A 17,588-nucleotide genomic window follows, 5' to 3' on the forward strand; every position below is an offset into this window, starting at 1 on the left:
AGAAACTATCTGAGGCTGGATTTGAACTCAGGCTTCCTGACTCCAAACCTAATGCTCTATTTATTCTAGCCACCAATCTATGCACTATCATTAAGAGAAATAAGTTAAAGCTTACAGAAACAATTTTAGGTGAGACTTGAAGGAAGCCAGGAGTTAGAGATGATGAAGGATACCAAATGAGGGCATTTAGAGAAAAGTGACAAGAAGAGCCAAGGACAGAGCCTTAGGATGTGTCTATATTTGGAGGGAATGATGGTGATATTGATGGTGAGCCAGCAAAGGAGATGGAGAGGCATGAAAGCAGAGAACCGCTGACTTTAGATTTCACACTTTCTGAGTTCACAACCTGTAGCGACCCAGTGATAGAGCACTGGGCTTGGAATCAGAAAGACTCATTTTCCCGAGTTCAAATGCAGCCTCAAACACTAGCTGTGTGACCCTAGGCAAGTCATTTAACCCTGTTTGCCTCAGTTTCTTTATCTGTAAAATGAGGTGGAGAAGGAGATGGCAAACCACTCCAGTATCTTTGCCCAGAAAACTCCAAATGGGGTCTTGAAGAGTCAGACACAACTGACCAACAACCTAAAAGATTGAGGAAACTTACTAGAATCTGGTGCCACAGAGTATCTTGTCACCATCTTCTCTTGTAAATAAAGTTTTAAAAAACTCAATAGAAAGCTTCAGGGCAGCGGAAAGGAAATGAAATATAACTAACAGTTGAGGTCCAATAAGATAAAACCATTCTTCCCTCAGAGAGCCATAGTGTCCCAGAAGATTGTTCCTCTTACAGTTCTGTCCAGGTGCAACAGCATTGCTTCTATATCATGCTTCCTCTAGCTTTCTGCTCAGTGATGCCAATAGTCTTTTGCCAGAGAAAACTGTCCTCTGTAATGGCCCCCGACCCATCCTCCCATTGCAATAGCAAATTCCATGCTTTGCAGTGGTCCTTTCCTGTGGCATGGCTCTGCCATGATTCCTGACAAGATACCTTAGCTGCGGACTTTCTACCTTGTACCAATCTCTGACCTTCCAGAAATTTGTCTAGGGATCAGGAGACCACTGCCCCTATCATTTGCATGCATGTCTAGGACTGTAAGATTCAGAGTCTATGAACATTGCATCCCTGTATATGCACCAAGCAATGGATGATAACACTGCATCCAGAAATGCCTGGGTTCCTTTTGGTTTTCTAAAACACTTGGTTGTGATGACTTCAAGATGCTTCAGGGAACCTTGAGCAATGAATTACAGTGGCTTTTAGACTGGTAAGCTGTGGCCACCAGAGTATGAAACAATCAGCTTCCTTGGTGGTATATCAGCCTCTTGGCTATCTGTTACAGCCTTGGAAAGTATTGGATTTTGCTGACAGCCAGTTCTTTGCAATCACTATTAGTATTCACTCTGTAGCCTTGTCAATGCTCTTTTTCTTTTGCCTGATTTGGCCACGTCTCATGCTGGAGGGTGAGTGCAGTGTCATCAGGGACCAACATGGTTCTTGCTACACAAACACAGGCTGTGTGCCTCGAGCATTTCAGTGGTGGCTGGCACGGTTTAAATACATTGCCTGAACACACAGACACTGTAATGCACAGTGTATTTTAGCAAATACAAGGGCACACCAAGTATCCTTTATCAAGCACTGAAAAATAAAGGATCCATTAGTTGGAATCTTTTCATGTTAGACATTTCTTTCTCTTCCTGAGCTTGCCTTGTTAATAATGTTAAAGGTCTTGTGCTTTTAAGATCTGTATGGAATCTAAAGTCAAAACCTTTATTTTCTCAGGGAGAAAGCAAACCAAGGAAATACAGGCTATTTTGACTGACCTGAGCTGGGACTCAGATGCCCTGAGCTCCAATGTTATAGGCATGACCTAGGAAACCCTGACCTCTCTGAACTCCACTTTCATCTTTAATCACATGGCAGCAGTTGATCACCGTTGGAAAGCTTCAGGAGATCATAAGTAGATTTATAGTTAGAAGTTACAGTTAGAAGAACCTTAAAAGTCATCTGGGCCAATTCTTTCATTTCACAAATAAGGAGATGAAAGGTCACATATGTAGTAAAGGATGGATGACAGAAGCAGGATTTAAAGTGATGACTGTTAGGTTGCACAGTGCATAGAATACTGGTCCTGGAGTCAGGAAGACCTGAGTTCAAATCTAGCCTCAGACAATTGTTAACCCCGATTGCCTCAAAAAATAAATTAAGGCCACTAATCCCAAATCTAGAGTGCTTTTTTCACTCGACCACGCTTTCTTTGTTAAAGTTTTGTAGAAAAGCCTTATAGAATATAAAATCTCATTACTAATTATGGGACTATGAAGTGGGTAGGGAAGTGGCACAGAAAACAGAAGTCATGAATTCACTAATTCACTTGGTTGTCCCTATTTAACAAATTAGAAATGTGAGAGGTTGGTTGACTTTATTGAAAACAAAACACAGCTTTCCATTATAAATTTTAAGTATTGTTTGGATTATGATATATGTTAGGATTATGATTAATTAAGTCATTTATGGCTTTACCAAGCTTGTGAGAAAGACCTGGGAGTTGTAGTTCATGGCAAGGTTAGTATTTAAACATTTACCTAGAAAAGAGATTCTCAACCCTTTTTGTTCATTGAGTTCTTTGGCAGTCTGGTGAAGCCTATGGACCCCTTCTCTGAATAATATCTTTAAATATATGAAAGAAAATACATTGGATTATGAAGGAAAACAATTATATTGAAATATGGTTAGCAAAATATATGTATGTATTGTGTGTGTGTGTTGTGTGTGTGTATATATATATATATATATATATATACACACACACATACACATATACATACACATATGTATATGACATACGTTCATGGACTCCACAGATACTAGAGTCAGTCTATTCCCAGAAAAGAGAGTGGAAATTCTTCCTGTGTTCCTCCTCTTTGGATACTTGATACCCTCCTCATCCCAGAATCAGCACTATAGTTCAGCTTTATAAAGGATTATAAACCTTTGCACATAATTTCAATTTGTAATTTTTTTCCTATAGGACAATATGTTCTTGGTAACAAACCAAGTATGATTCCTGATAACTAGTCCAGCAAAGGACAAAAAGTCTCATCACCAATGGGCTGCTCATCTGGTGATTTTTTTTTTTTGGAGGGAAGGGTCATGGAAACTAATAAAACAAAACAAAATTAAGCAACATGGCCTTTAATCCTGTGGGGCCCCTTCTGCTTCAGCAGTGATGATAAAAGAAGGACTAGAAAGAGGGCAGAGAAAACTAAAAATCACAGTTTTTAGTTGGTTCATAAATTTTAATATGACTATTGTTTCTCTAAATGTGAGATTCTTATTTAATATCTAATGAATAGACATACTCCTGGAGAAGAAGAACATAAATCTTGATGTATTTTCCATAAATGAAAACAAAAGAAGGAAGTTTCAACTAAATGGAAGGATGGTTTATATGTATTCTTTGTAGAGGAAGAGAAAGGAGTTGGCTTTATCACATATTCAAAGGCATCAAAAAACATCATTTCATGGGATATTTGGTTATTTCCTATTGCCATACTGATGAAGTGTTTGCCAAAAGACCAGCATGAAATTAATTTAAGCTGAAGTACCAACATTGGCTGCTAAGAATGAAACAGAGAAATTGTACAAAGATGTTGACAAGGCTCTCCAAATTGATCAGTGTGACTTAAAGGCAAATGTGGGGAAAGGTAAGGATGGTGAAAAATATATGAGAAAGCATAAAACAGGAATAAGGAATGAGAGGTGAAAGGAAAGAAGCATTTATTAAGCACTTACTCTGTGCCAAGCATAGTGCTAAAAGATAGAAATAAATATACAAACATAAAGAAAGATAGTCTCTGCCTTAAAGGAGCTCATTCTGTAATGGGGGAAGACAATGCACAAAAGGGAGCTGAAAAGTGTGCATAGTTGCATGTGTCTGTGTGTTTGTGGGTGTTGTCAACAGGCAATCACAACTTCATGAAACTCATGTGAAAACTAGGTTTAGTACAAGAGAAATGAACATGCATGTGGAACCAAAATATGGTAACTCAAAAAGACAAGTTCAGGGGACCCCTTAACAGTTCTTAACAGTGTTGTATGTAGAAGGTACCTACTCAGAGGTTTGGTATTGAATATGGGAAAATCAGCAGCAAAGCCAAGGGAGGATGGAGAGTTCCATAGCTTGACCTTTTGCCCAAAATGGAGGCCTCAGGAAGGGACCAGCATGGTGGAGGATGTCCTAGGGAGTCAATCCACAGGATGGATGGATGTTCCAGAGGTCCCAGGCACTGAAGGGAGTTGCAAGATGAGATGGCAACAAAAGGACGGTGGCAAAGTTTGGAAAATCAGAAGCAGAGCCAGTAAGGGAAAAACATATACAGAAATCTCATGCTTTTAAAGAACAAACACTTTTTTTGAGAAAATAATTTATATGTATTGGCCAAAACATCACAAAAAAACCTAAATAGTTATATTTTAATAGACAGAGAAACCTGTTATTAATGTGGTAGCTATCCCTGAATCAATTGTCTATGAATAGTCGGACCTTTCAGGGTAAAGTTGAGAATTATTATAATGCAGGAAGAAATAGTGAGAAAATGATATGGTATACAGTTGAAACAACTAAATCCAAAACTATTTAAACAAAAAATTAGTAATGAAAACTGGGAAATGAACAACAGAAATGACATAAGTTATAATTTTATGCAGAAATTTGATATAAATCTTCTGATACAAGAAGACTAAAAGAGTTCAAAAAGTACCTTGTTAATAAACATTTGACTTACTTTGCAAGCAGAAACGAATGATGAAGAGAATCAACATTGCTGTAGATTATGAGCTGACCTGTAAAAATCTTATAAAAAAGGATAATGGATAATTATGAGCAATGTCTCATAAAGGAGAGAGAAGAAGTGAAAGATAAAATGAGTTAAGGGAAAGTTTGGCAGGAGCACTTACTAAACAAATTCATCTCAGGAGCATTTAAGAATGAAAATTGGGAGTGAAAATCCCAAACCAAATGAAAACAAAACAAACCAGGAAAAAAAAAGGAAAAAGTTTGTAAAGATTACAATAACACAATATTTTCACTATCACTAACAACCATAGTTGGATCCTAAAATCACAGTCCTGGATGTATTTATGAGGAGGTAGAAATGGCAAGAAAGAGAAATTATCTGGGGAAAAGCAGTAGATTGAGCCTATTGAATATAGAGGAAATGCAGGCTGAAAGATACATAATTGTGAGTACTTAGGAATTGATATTTAATGTATGTGAAGGGAAGGGAAATAGTAAAGGTTTGGAAATTTCTTGAATCTTCCTAAAACCAAAAAATAAATTTAATCAAGAAAACATACACTTAGTCACCCTTCTATACAAAACATGAATCATCTTTATACAAATTAAAGATATCCCCAATTATACTACTAGTAATTAAATATTTTGTTTGTAATATTCAATAATGTACCACATCTTTACCATTTTACAATTAATTTAAATTATGAGGGAATATAAAAATCTAATTAAGCTTGTTGTTTGAATGTTATGGAAATGAATTTAGTTAATGGAGAAAAATGCTGACTAAAAGGTTTTTTCCAATAAAATGTTTTATATCTATATATAAAAATCATTCAAAATTCCTTGAAAGACATAGCAACTGAAATAAGGCTCTGATAGAAACATCAATAGTGGCATAAACCAATAAGAATTGTAAAGATGCTTTCTATTGAGATGGAGGAGATCCAGGTCACATTCTAAGTTGGATAAGTATTCCTAGTGCATGCTGACACCTTACAGATGATTCTGTTTGCAGATGACATTGCTGTGGTTGAAATAAGCCCTAGTACACCACAGAGACTCCTAGAAGAGTTTTATTACTATTAAAAATTTGGCATGACAATCCACACAATAAAGATGAAGTGGATGAAAAATATCTATTATCAAGTGTATCTGTGTATTACAGGCAACCTGTAAGGTTTATTCATCAGTATGTAAACTTGGGATAGCCACTACAGATGGACAATGAGCTACACCTAGAACTGAATAGTAGGACGAGAGTGCCCTCAGTTGTTTTCAGGAAAATATAAAGCTCCATTCATGACTCTAAGCTTCCTCTGTAAACAAAGGCCCATCTCTTTTAATATCACCATTCTACTGATATTGCTACAAGTAAGTGAAACATGAAATATAAGTATATGAAGAATTTAAACTGAGTACCATACAAAGAAAAATAGAAGGATACATGATATGTGTGAGTAGGTTAAGGCATGTAAACCACAATGAACTTTAAAGAAGAGGAGTAAAAGATAATATCAATGAAATGTATGACAGGAAGAAAAAGAAGGTTAACCACCAGATACATAGCCAGAGTGTTCCATACTACATTTGCTATATCAGAAGAACGCAAGAAAAGACTCCAGAATGTTTAATGGACCATCTCTGGTGAATTCATGGGAATACATGAACAAGAATCATAGAGGATAATCTGGCATAGAGAAAGGGCAAATTCCATCATTGGAAGCAGCTTCTAAATTAGTGAGATCACATGTTCATTTTAATATCTGACAGTATACATGGGAAAATGCAGCCCAAATTCCAAATAGCCATCCTACAAATGTACTTTTTGGAGCACAAGCCATTTCTAAAGCCATGCAAATGACAACTTTGCTTAAGTACAAAGACATTTTCCACATGTATATCACACGCACACATAGATACACACATATCTAACATACACCTATAGATACAAAATACATGCCACTATTCCCGTTCAGTAAAAGTTTAGTCAAGTCAACAAGGATTTATTATTACATAATTATAACAAGGCTACTATTTTCTAGTCACAGTGCTAAATCCTGGGGATACAAAGAAAGGCAAATGATAGTCCCTGCCCTCAAAGAGCTCATAGTGTAATGAGAAAGACAACAGAAAAACAACAAAGTACAAATTTTTACATATATGTGTATACACACAGACATGTATACACACACATGAGTATATATGTGTATATATAAGACAAAATTATCTCAGAAGGAAGACACTAGCATTAAGGGGGAATCAGGAGAGGATTGTAGAACCTGGGAGTTTAGTTGGGACTTGAAGGAAGCCAGAGATGGAGAAGGAAACCAGGAGGTGGAGATAAGGAAGGAGAGAATTTCAGGCATGGGGAATAGTCAGTGAAAGTCAGAGAGCTGGCAGATGGAGTGTCTTGTATGAGTTCATCATGAAGGCCAATGTCCTTTGATCACAAATACATATGAGGGTGAATAAAATATAAGAAGACTGGAAAAGTAAGACAGGATAGTTTATGAAGGGCTATAAATTCCAAAGAGAGGATTTTAGATTTGATCCTGAAGGTGAAGGGTAGCTACTACAGTTTATTGAACAGGAGATCAGACTTGTGCTTTAGGATGAACAAATAGAGAGCTGAGTAGAGGATGAACTGGGGAGAAATTTGAGGCAGGGAGACCAACCTGCAGGTTCTTGCAAAGGGCATGAGTAAAAGAAGGAATTGAGTTAGCTACATTTAATTTTCTTTGCAAAATAACTCAGAAGAGAATTAATTTGGATGTTCTCAGAGGTTTTAACAATGCAGGCCATAAAAATAAATCATATAGTTCAATAATTTAAATTTAAAATAATCTAGACTAGCATCTATAATTTTTCTTTCTATTTAGGCTTTCAATTCCTTTTGTATGACTTTTAGATAAATCTACTTTGGCTGACAATTGTGGGAAATAAACAACAACAGCAACAACAAAAACCTTGCCAACTTCAAATTGAGACCAAGAAACAGCATTCCTCTCATCCAAAGCTTCAAAATGTAAAGAAAAGCTTGAAGAGTTTTTTGATTGCTTTTAGGTGTTATCTAAAGACATGGGATCAGGAAGGAATGTTTTATTTACTTATTTTTGTTCCTTTTAATAAGTGAAGAAGGTGGAGTGCCTCTGTAACTAAACAGATCCAGAATTAAATTGCTTTTAACACCATCCATTTTTAAGTCTACATAGACACGGCTTCTCCAATAGATCAGTTTTATTAAACAACTGACTTCAAATATTTTATTTTTCTTAATCTGTAAACATCAGTTATTTCATATGGTGAAAGAAATTTCCATGTTGTCAAGTAGAAAATGAATTAACAGCCACCCTCCTGTTAGGCAACTTGGGGAAAAAAAAACTTTTTGTCCTTAGTTTGAATCTTTCAAAATGCTGTCATGTCTTTTTTCTAAAGGCAGCATTCATTCCATTTTATTAAATGGGAAAATAATTATCCCACCTTCAAAGGTGTCTTTTAGGAAATTATCAGAAGCTGAGCTCTGTTACCTTAAGAAAGGCAAGAAAATAATTTGTTCTTTGCAGAGCCAAAAAAAGAGAAAGAAAAGAAAATTTCTGATTAAAAATAGTGAATCTTAAATGGAGATTCAATGTTTTCAGTTTGAAAGAAAAACTCAAGTACTTCCAAGCTTTGGCTCCTCATGAAAGTGAAAACTCAATCTGATTTGTTTACTGCTATTCTCAGTAAAAATCTGACAGATTTAAAAACAAGTGAAATGCAAACAAAAACTACAATAAAAAAGCCAACCTAATTTTAAGAAGGATAAAGTCATGAAGCTTCACAGCCAGCTCCAAATCCAACACCAAGAAAACTCTACTTGAGGCAAATGGGAACTCTGGCCACTTACTAACTAGTCATGTCTTTAGCTTCTTAGGAAATTTGTATTCAATTCAACAATGACAACTCAAAACCCCACATTTATCATCTCCTGTAACCACAGAAAAAAATTAACAAGTTAGTAAAGAATAAATTCATTGGAAGAGTGAGAAATGGAAGACCACATGCCTCCAACTGAGAACTTCAGGAAAGCCAGAACGTATTTTGATTATTGCCAATTACAGAGTCCAATTACCATTTATCATCTACAATTATGGGACAGGGTTACTGTTCTGTGCTGTAATCTCCAATTACTAAGACACTGTTCATCAAGATAAAAAGTATACTGATGTGTGGCATGACTGTGGAGAAGCAAGCAAGGGAGAAGGGGGGACAAATACTGTCATTTATCTTATGCCTATTAGGTAGCAACAATGCTGTAGGTTGTGGCAATGGGTGGCTTAAAAAGTTATTCAAAGTTCCGTCTGTTTCTCATTTAAAACAATGAGACACAAAACACTGCTGCTATAGCAACACAAACCAATAAGTAACAGATCTTAGATTTAATCAGGAAATATAAGGATATTCTCATGGAGATTATTTACACAGTCTTAATTTAATAATTTCACAGGCGACTATGGTTGAACAATAAATTATTCATTGTTCAGAAAAGAGAGATCACTGTAGTTTGATACTTAAAAGTTAAATAACTGTGATATCACAATCAAGCTTTGGATGTGAGTTATTAAGTAGCAGGCATTTAAAAACAAGCAAACTAAAAAACAAATTCATCTTTTGTTTGTTTAGTTACTTCCATTAAGATGCTACTTTGATATCTTACTGTGATACGAAGGTGATCTAGCAGATCCCAAGCTCTGGTAGATTATACCAAGCCCAGTGACAGCTTGTGTCTCTGTCTTCTGAAGACCAGTCACACTAAGCTCAAAAAATCTCATTACCAGAGTATTGTCCAAGAGGTAATAATTTGGTTTTTTGATCACAGCAATTCAAGAAACCATCTACTATTTCATGGAAAGAAAAGTAATTTGAGTGGGTGAAGGGTATACTCATATAGATGAAATCATTTATCCCTTGAAATAGTCAAGAAGATATTTACTTAGTAATAATACATAAATTTGTAGTGGGGAGACTGGTCAAAGAATTCCAGTCTTTAGAGTAGAAGTTCTCAACATTTTTTGTGTCATGGACATTTGACAGTCTGATGAAGTCTATGGACCTCTTCTTAGAATATTTTTTTTTCTAAATGCATAAGATAAGATACCTTGGATCATAATATATGCATATATGTGTATATACATACATACATACACGCATATATATGTATAGAAATTAAGTTACCAAAACATTTAAAAAAGGGTCATAGACTTCAGGTCAAGAACACCTGCCTTAAGGGACAAGTTGTTGTTGTTATTGTTGGAGTTGTTTGTCCTAGGGGGTGATGCAAGTGAATTTGATTTAAGTGAGACTGTGCAAAGTCACCAGCCTCACTTTCTCTTCTGGGGCCTTAAGGGACAAGCAATAACCACATGGAGGCTTGATGAGTCTGCTTTTGGAAATGAATGGAGAGTCTCCAGTTCAGAGAATGCACAGGCATCTATTATTTCCTATTGGCTTATTGCATGGTGATGAAATGCCTTTTAATTGATTGCCGAACCAGAACTAAGGGTTCCTACAAAAAGATTTGAATAGGAAAACCAAACCAAAACATCAATAACAACAACAAAAAACTCAAGTCTTTCCTGGTGGTGTGCAAGGTAACAATAGCTGTAGGCCTCCAAGTGGGAGAGGGGCCTCCTGGCCTCTCTCTTCATCCAGCTTCCATATGACTATGACTAGGTTTCCAGTGTGTGCATTTTTTAACCCTGTATTTAGGTGAATGAGTAACAGGGACCATGTTCAACTTTGTGACTCTCAAAGTGTGGAAGAGCCATCAAAAATCCAGCAACTGGAGTTAGTAACTGTTTCTGCTAGAAATCAAAGCAATGGAGCTTCATCAGAAGCCAGTCCTTACAAAGAATCTGTTGGACCCAGCCTAGCAGTGAATTAGCCTGGCCTCTGAGACAACATGTCCCCAACAAGAGAACAATTCACCCACTGGTTATAAAAAAGCCAGAAATGAATTTAAAGGGAAGTATGTTAAAAAAAAAATACTTCTCTTTTCAGGGCTGGTAGGTGGATAGTGGATAGAGCACCAGTCCTGGAATCAGAAAGACCCGAGGTCAAATCTGGTCTCTGATACTTACTAGCTGTGTGACCTGGGCAAGTCACTTAACTCTGTTTGCCTCAGTTTTCTCATCTATAAAATGATCTGGAGAAGGAAATGGCAAACCATTCCACTATCTCTGCCAAGAAAAACCTAAAAATAGGGTCATGAGGAGACAGACACAACTGAAATGAATGAACAACAATAAATCTCAGAGACTCAGTTGATAGAGAAGAGTGTAAATGAAGGTGTTTTATTTAAGTTCTTGCTATATCTTCTCAAGAAATATCCCTTTGTAAAAGTTAATTGATGTTAACTGGTTATCTGTGACAGAGTGATGGTAATTGGTAATTAATTTTTCAAGGAAACAAACAAAATGGGGGTTCAGAAACAATTGTCCTAGAATATCTCTATCCCCAAACCACTCAGAATTAACCGTAGAACCTGAGGGGAGAAGTAGCCACCCTTGTTCTAGGGATCCTGCTGGCTTGGCCAGTGAGCTGGAAGAGGAAGCCTTAGAAGTTATATATGCAAAATATGTTCATAGGATCATAGAATCACAGATAATAGAATTAAAAGGGATATCGAACCCAATGTAGTCCAACCATCTCCTCTCTCATTCAAGGCCCAAGGAAGTTAAATGACTTGCTTGAGGTTATACTGGGTTAACTGCGAAAAGTGGACTGAGACCACAATTGCTATTACCAAAGAATTTCTAAATTCCATTTAATTTAATCATTAAATATTTTTTAATTGCCTACTGTATGAAAGGCACTATGCTAGCTGATGACAATTCTGGAGCTTAGAAATCTAGTGGAATAAGGGAGGATAATATGGAAAGGGATGGAGAAAGCCAAGAAAGGGAGACATTCAAGGCAGAAGAGAACACTTTCACTTGATGGCTGTTGGGGAGGAGAAGGGAGATAGAGAAGAAGTGAATGAATTTAGAAACCTTTAGGGAGCAGGCAGCATATGAGTTGGCCCTTGAAAGAAGGAAGGGACTTCTATCGATAGAGATAGAAGGCATGAGAAGGTGACAAGCTCAAAGACACAGAGACTGGAAAGGTCAAGACAAAAAAGGGAAAGAGAGTCATTCAATCTTGTTGGAGGAGAGCCTACTTGAAGGAAAGTGCATTATATTTTATTTGATAGTCAGTGAAGAAGTGAGCATAGATTTTTGAGTGGAGGAACCCACAGTTAGAATGTTATATTAGGATGATGTCTAAGGCATGAATTGGAGAAGGGAAAAATGGGAGTCAGGAAGATCATAAGGAGGTTACTGTGATTAGACAGAATAAAGATAAGGCAAAGTTGTAAGTCAGGCAAGAGATAGGGCCTTAACTAGGGTGATTGCTAAGTGGTAGAGAGATGTGAGATTTATTGTGGATGTAGGGCTGGCATGACTTGGCAACTAATTGTATGAATGTGTGGTGTGAAGGGAAGGAAAAGCTAAAGATGACTCTAGGGGTATAATCTGGCCAATTAGGATAGTGCAGTCATTAGCAAAAACTGAGATGTTATAGAAAGGGACAGGTGACGGTGGAGGGGGAATGATGAATTAGGTTTGGTAAATCGGAGATGCAAAAAGGAATAGAGGTAGGAGAGAACCAGGACGAGAAGATTGTCAATGTCAGAATATCAAAAAGAAATGTCAAATGTCACACAAGCCAAAAGACAATGAGGGCACTGAATGTGGTAATTGTGACCGGAAGAGAGAGGGAAAGAAGTGTTTTACAGTAGAAGGGAAGAAAATGAAGCCAGACTGCATGGGATCAAAGAGTCAGTAAGAACGTGGAGGATAAAGGAATGGGGCAGAGAGAGAAGGGAATTTGACTGTAATCAGAGGGAGAATTTCACAGGTCCAGAACTCTTGAATTTACTTTTGGCTCATAATATGGAATTACTTTTGCTCATAATAAATCCAAAAATGTGACGACTGAGGAAAGAACAGGTTGAGAGCACAGGAACTGAGGAGTTCAAGAAACTGTGAGCCTAAAATGTCAGAAGGATCATATGAACAGATGCTTAAGTCAACAAGGATGATGGCAAAGCATGGAAAGAGTGAGAATGGATCAACCAAAAGCCTAAAAAAATATGATAGAAAAGAGTTTTATTTGGAAGATCTCAAATCAAGTCCAAATCTGAGTCAAATTCAAATCTTATTTGATTCCTATTTTATTCTAAGTTAATGTTCTGTCTTTAAAAATTATTCTCTTCATTTTAATAGGAGGTAGTTCTGGTGTCAATCAGGACTACTAAATACCTAACAAGTTACTGGATATCAACGAAGAAAGGGTGGGGATATTAGACCTACACTACAAGGAGATCGAAGAAAGAGGAGAAAGTATTATGTATACAAAAAATGTTTATACTAGCTCTTTTCCTTCAAAAGAACTAGAAACTGTCAAGGTATTCAGAGACGCCTGTTTCCCAGAGCTAAGGCTCAGCAAGCAGACTGTACCCTGAGCTTGGCATAACAGCAATCCTTTGTGTTCTGGATGATTTCACTCTCTGGCAAAGTGTATTGCTTTGACCAGCACCAGATGTTCACTGAGGGATTTAGTTGCCCCTGTTTCCCAGGGACTTGAGAGTCATCCATCATACCTCTTGACATGCTCACAATCCCTGTTTCTTGTAACAGCTAAGTGAACTGAACTAGGGACTGCGTTCTTGTTCTCACCATGATAACTCTGGTTCTGTACCCCACTGTGAGACAATCAACTTGGAAATTGTTCCCACAGGTTTCAGGAACACCTGCATTGTCCACACATGAGCCTGCCATGGGAAACACTATTCAAGACCTAAGAATACTTACGTCAGGTCCAGACCACTTGTGGTTTTTTATGTAATAAAGCACTGCCTTCGCCCCAGCATGTGAATCCCTTCTCCTTCTCCTCAGGAGGATGCCTGCTCGCAACCATTTCTTTACTTTGAAATTAATTAAAATTCTGTTTGTGTCCTGACTCTCCTGTCTCTGACCTGCTTTGTGCAGTTCTGGCCACCCACAGGTTAGGGTTCAGTTGAAATTAATTGGTGTCAGAAGTGGGATTGGACATGGCACCAGGTCATTGGATTTTTTTGGTACCAGTGGGAATGGAGTAGATGCCACTGGAGATTTCTCCAGAGTCAACCCCACCCTCATCCCTTTGCCCTCTGTTCCTGCTCCAATCTCCTGGGCTAAGCCTTGATTGAGTTGACCTTTTTTGTTGTTGTTGTTGTTGTCAAATGTTAATTTATTGCAATAGTCTCCTTTGTAGCTTTTAATTTGCTGGGCATTCCACAGCACTGCTATTGATGTCATCAATGACATCATAAGGATGTCTGCCAATCAATCTCTTTAATGGTTCCAGAAAGGTCTCTCGCCAAGGATCGGTGTCTCATCTGTCGAGCAATGCTGACAATTTCGTTGAAAGTGATATTTCCATTGTGTTTAATATTTTTCTGCTTCTTTCTGTCCCAAGGAGGTTCCTTTAGGGCTTTGATGATCAAGGCTGAAGCAGAAGGCACAACCTCAATCTGGGCCAGTCTATTCTGAATGGTAAGTTTCACTGTGATCCTTAGCCTTTTCCAATTACCAGTTGCTTTGGCAATGTCATCATCAACCTTTTTGGGAGAGAAACCCAAGGGACCAATTTTGGGGGCCAGAGCTGATGTGGCACCAACTTCACCACCACTGCACCTTAAAAACATGACTTTAATTTCATTAGGGTCAAACTTGGGAGGCATGGTGGCGATGAAGGTGGAGGCTTGGCCTGGATGCTGTGGGGTGGCTTCTGGTGTTGGATGAACACGGATTACGGATGACCAAAAGAAGTTGCACCTTCACCACCACAAGCTGGAAGCCAAAAGGAGTTCACCTTTCTTTATGAGGAAAACTCCAGGCCTCTCCCTTGATTTGGTTCTGGTAAGGATATCCTATGTATACCTCTGTTCTCTGGTCACCTCTGTAAGTTTGCTGCTGTGTGCCTCTATTTTTTTTTCCTGCATGCTTAGGTATCATGTGCCTTCCCTAACTGACTGTTCCATGCCTGCCATGTTTGGCTTCAGCTTCCCAGGATCGGAAGTTCTTATCTGCCTCTATTCCAGCTTCAGACCTCCACAGGCTAAGATAATGTTCAATTAGCCCGTGAATGGCACCCCTCTGTTATTTGACCCCTCTGAGTGCCTCTGGTCTGTGTATGACTGTTTTTTTTTTCTTTTCTTTTCAGCACATCTCAGGCTCTGTGTGCCCCAAGTCAACTGGGTAAAATTAGATTTGCATTCTTTACTGTTTGCACTTCTCTTGTCATTTTTTCTATGTCTGTGTCTTTATAAGATGGAGAATATCTGTGTTATTTGTGTTGTGAGCTAGATTTTTTTACCTTGAAAGATTTAAAATACAACCATCCAGAAAAACCTCTAAGATTGTAGCCAGAGAGTTTTAGAGCACTGAGAAAGATTAATGAACTTTCCCAGCTAAAGCAGTTATCTCAATAAGCAGATATAAATCCCATTTTAGGTTTTCTGTGGGTGATTAGGTTATAAGAAAAGAGGAAAAAATTGTAAGACACTTTTTTCCCTGTTTCAACATTGGGCAAGTTGGAATTGCAGAAATAAAGTTAGACAATCAAAGTTGTAGAAGAACTAAAAACACCATAGCAGGTTCTGGAGGTTTGGAGATTAATCATTAAGAAGCTTAGCAATTAGTCATTTTAAGGTTGCAGGAAAGAACTCCTGAGACTTTGGAGTAATTAATTACAGGAACTCACTCCTTTCTGAAACATCTTAGTAAGTTTTGAGGTACTACTCTGTAGAATTGGTTTAAAGAAAAATAAGGATTCAATCTTATAAAAGTTTTTAAAAGCAATTGGCAAGATTAATAGCTTTATTGTTCTAGGACAATGAAGGCAGCTACTTTGGCAGTGATGAGAGTGAAAGAAAAAACAGGTAAATGGTTTGCACCTTATAGCAACCTCTTGTTAACCCTTCCTTGACTTCAATTTTTATTGCATTTTGTTAATAATCTTCATCCACTGACTATTTATATTGGCAACATTTTGACATTGGGTTCCCTCTTGAGACCATAGCCAGCAGAAGTGGATGAAACTAAGTCCCTTCTGTACCATTAGGAAAGGGAAGTGTGGTCCTTTTAATCAACAAGGGATACAACATAGGAGTCTGTTTTTACTATAATAACTCTGGTCATTGGAAAACAGAATGTAGAATAAAGGCTAGGGTAGATGATGAGAAAGGGAAACCACGCCAGAAAAGGTCATTTGAGGGACCTTCCCCACAACCTGGATCACTCAGCATGACATAGTTTCAGGGATGGATGGCAAGAGGAGGGGGATAGTCAGTAAACCCCTCTGCCTTTCCCACTTCCCTCCCTGGAGTCATGAGTGTATTTCAGTTGTGGGGATTGTTAACAAGACCATTATAGCCCATGTCTCTCTGTTAACCCCTCTCATCTCAGATCAGATTAAGAAAAGAGAAGGTTGGAGAATTGTAGGGAAAGTAGAATTACATTCTGCTCCACCTGGTGTAGGGGGAACAGCATCAGCAGCAGGAACCTCCCCACACTAGCAGTGACCTCAATAGCCCTGTGCTCTTGGGTATCCAGCAGCCTGTTCCTCTAGGCAAGCCTGGGGACATCATGCAGTGCAGTACATCCTGCCCATCCTGCCCTACCAATTAATTGCAAGTGAACCCAGCCCGAGCAGTAACTGCAGCCATCAGGGTGAAGAGTCAGGCCTCATAGCCAGCATTCACTTTGCCTGGCCACCAGAAACTACCACCAGTAGGAAGGTCCTGGCACCAGCCACTACAGTCCCCAGGCAGTGCGCTCTGATGCAACCCCAAAGCCCAGTCAGCATCCAGGGCAGGCCCAGTTCTCAGCAGGTCCTGGCCAGCTGCTGCCTGGGAGGGTCTGGGTGCACCTGGCAGCACCTAGTATGGCAGCACAAGGTGGGAGAGCCAGCCAGCCTCTGCCCTTGATAAGTCCACCCTTATCTGTTCTGGTTTCAGAAATATATTAGTTGTGTGATCTTAGAAAAGTTATCTTATCTATGTTTCCCCCCTTTGCTTCGTCTGTAAACAGAAAAATAATAATGGTACCAACCTCCCGGGATAGTTGTTGTGAGATCAAAATGGTATAATGATTGTAAAGTTCTTAACACAGTGAGTGCCATATGCTAAGCACTAAATTATTGTTTTTCTAATTGAATGTGATTGTTCTATGTCTGATAATTCTAAAGTGGTTTTAAACTGTCAAAGGTACTAAGACCAATGATTTTTATATGTGATAACTTGGAAATGCAATTGATGTCATCTGAAGTTTATTGTTTGTGTTATTATTGTATTTGTAAATTGTATTGTGTTTCTAAATCTATTTGTAAAATTTGAGAGACGATTGTAGACCAGAAACGCTGTTAGACAAAACTTCCCTTTTGATTTGGATACAAATGCAAAATGAATTGCACTTTTAAATAGATGTGATAGAAAATTGAATATTTGAAAAGTGTTAAGTATTTAATGAGGTATATTTTGTTATAAAACAGGTCCTACTACTACCATTACTACTACTACTGCTACTATTGCTACTGCCACTATTTACTATAATAGCAAATTTTCATTTGAAAATCTTGGCTATTATGAAGGTGTATATAGTGGTTTAAAGATGTAGCTTCAATATAATGATGAATCAACTTGACATATGTCTGAAGTCCCAGAAT

At 37.9% G+C, this 17,588-nt stretch overlaps 1 protein-coding gene and 1 pseudogene across 1 annotated transcript in view; both read right to left on the minus strand.

Moving 5' to 3' along the window:
* Positions 1-17,588, minus strand: part of FRMPD4 (FERM and PDZ domain containing 4) — a 746,498-nt gene that overhangs the window by 225,832 nt on the left and 503,078 nt on the right.
* On the minus strand, positions 14,188-14,605 carry LOC110222482 (large ribosomal subunit protein uL11 pseudogene; annotated as a pseudogene).

This window comes from Phascolarctos cinereus, unplaced genomic scaffold (genome assembly GCF_003287225.1).
Source record: "Phascolarctos cinereus isolate Bilbo 61053 unplaced genomic scaffold, phaCin_HiC Scaffold_726;HRSCAF=1367, whole genome shotgun sequence".
Lineage (NCBI taxonomy): Eukaryota > Metazoa > Chordata > Mammalia > Diprotodontia > Phascolarctidae > Phascolarctos > Phascolarctos cinereus.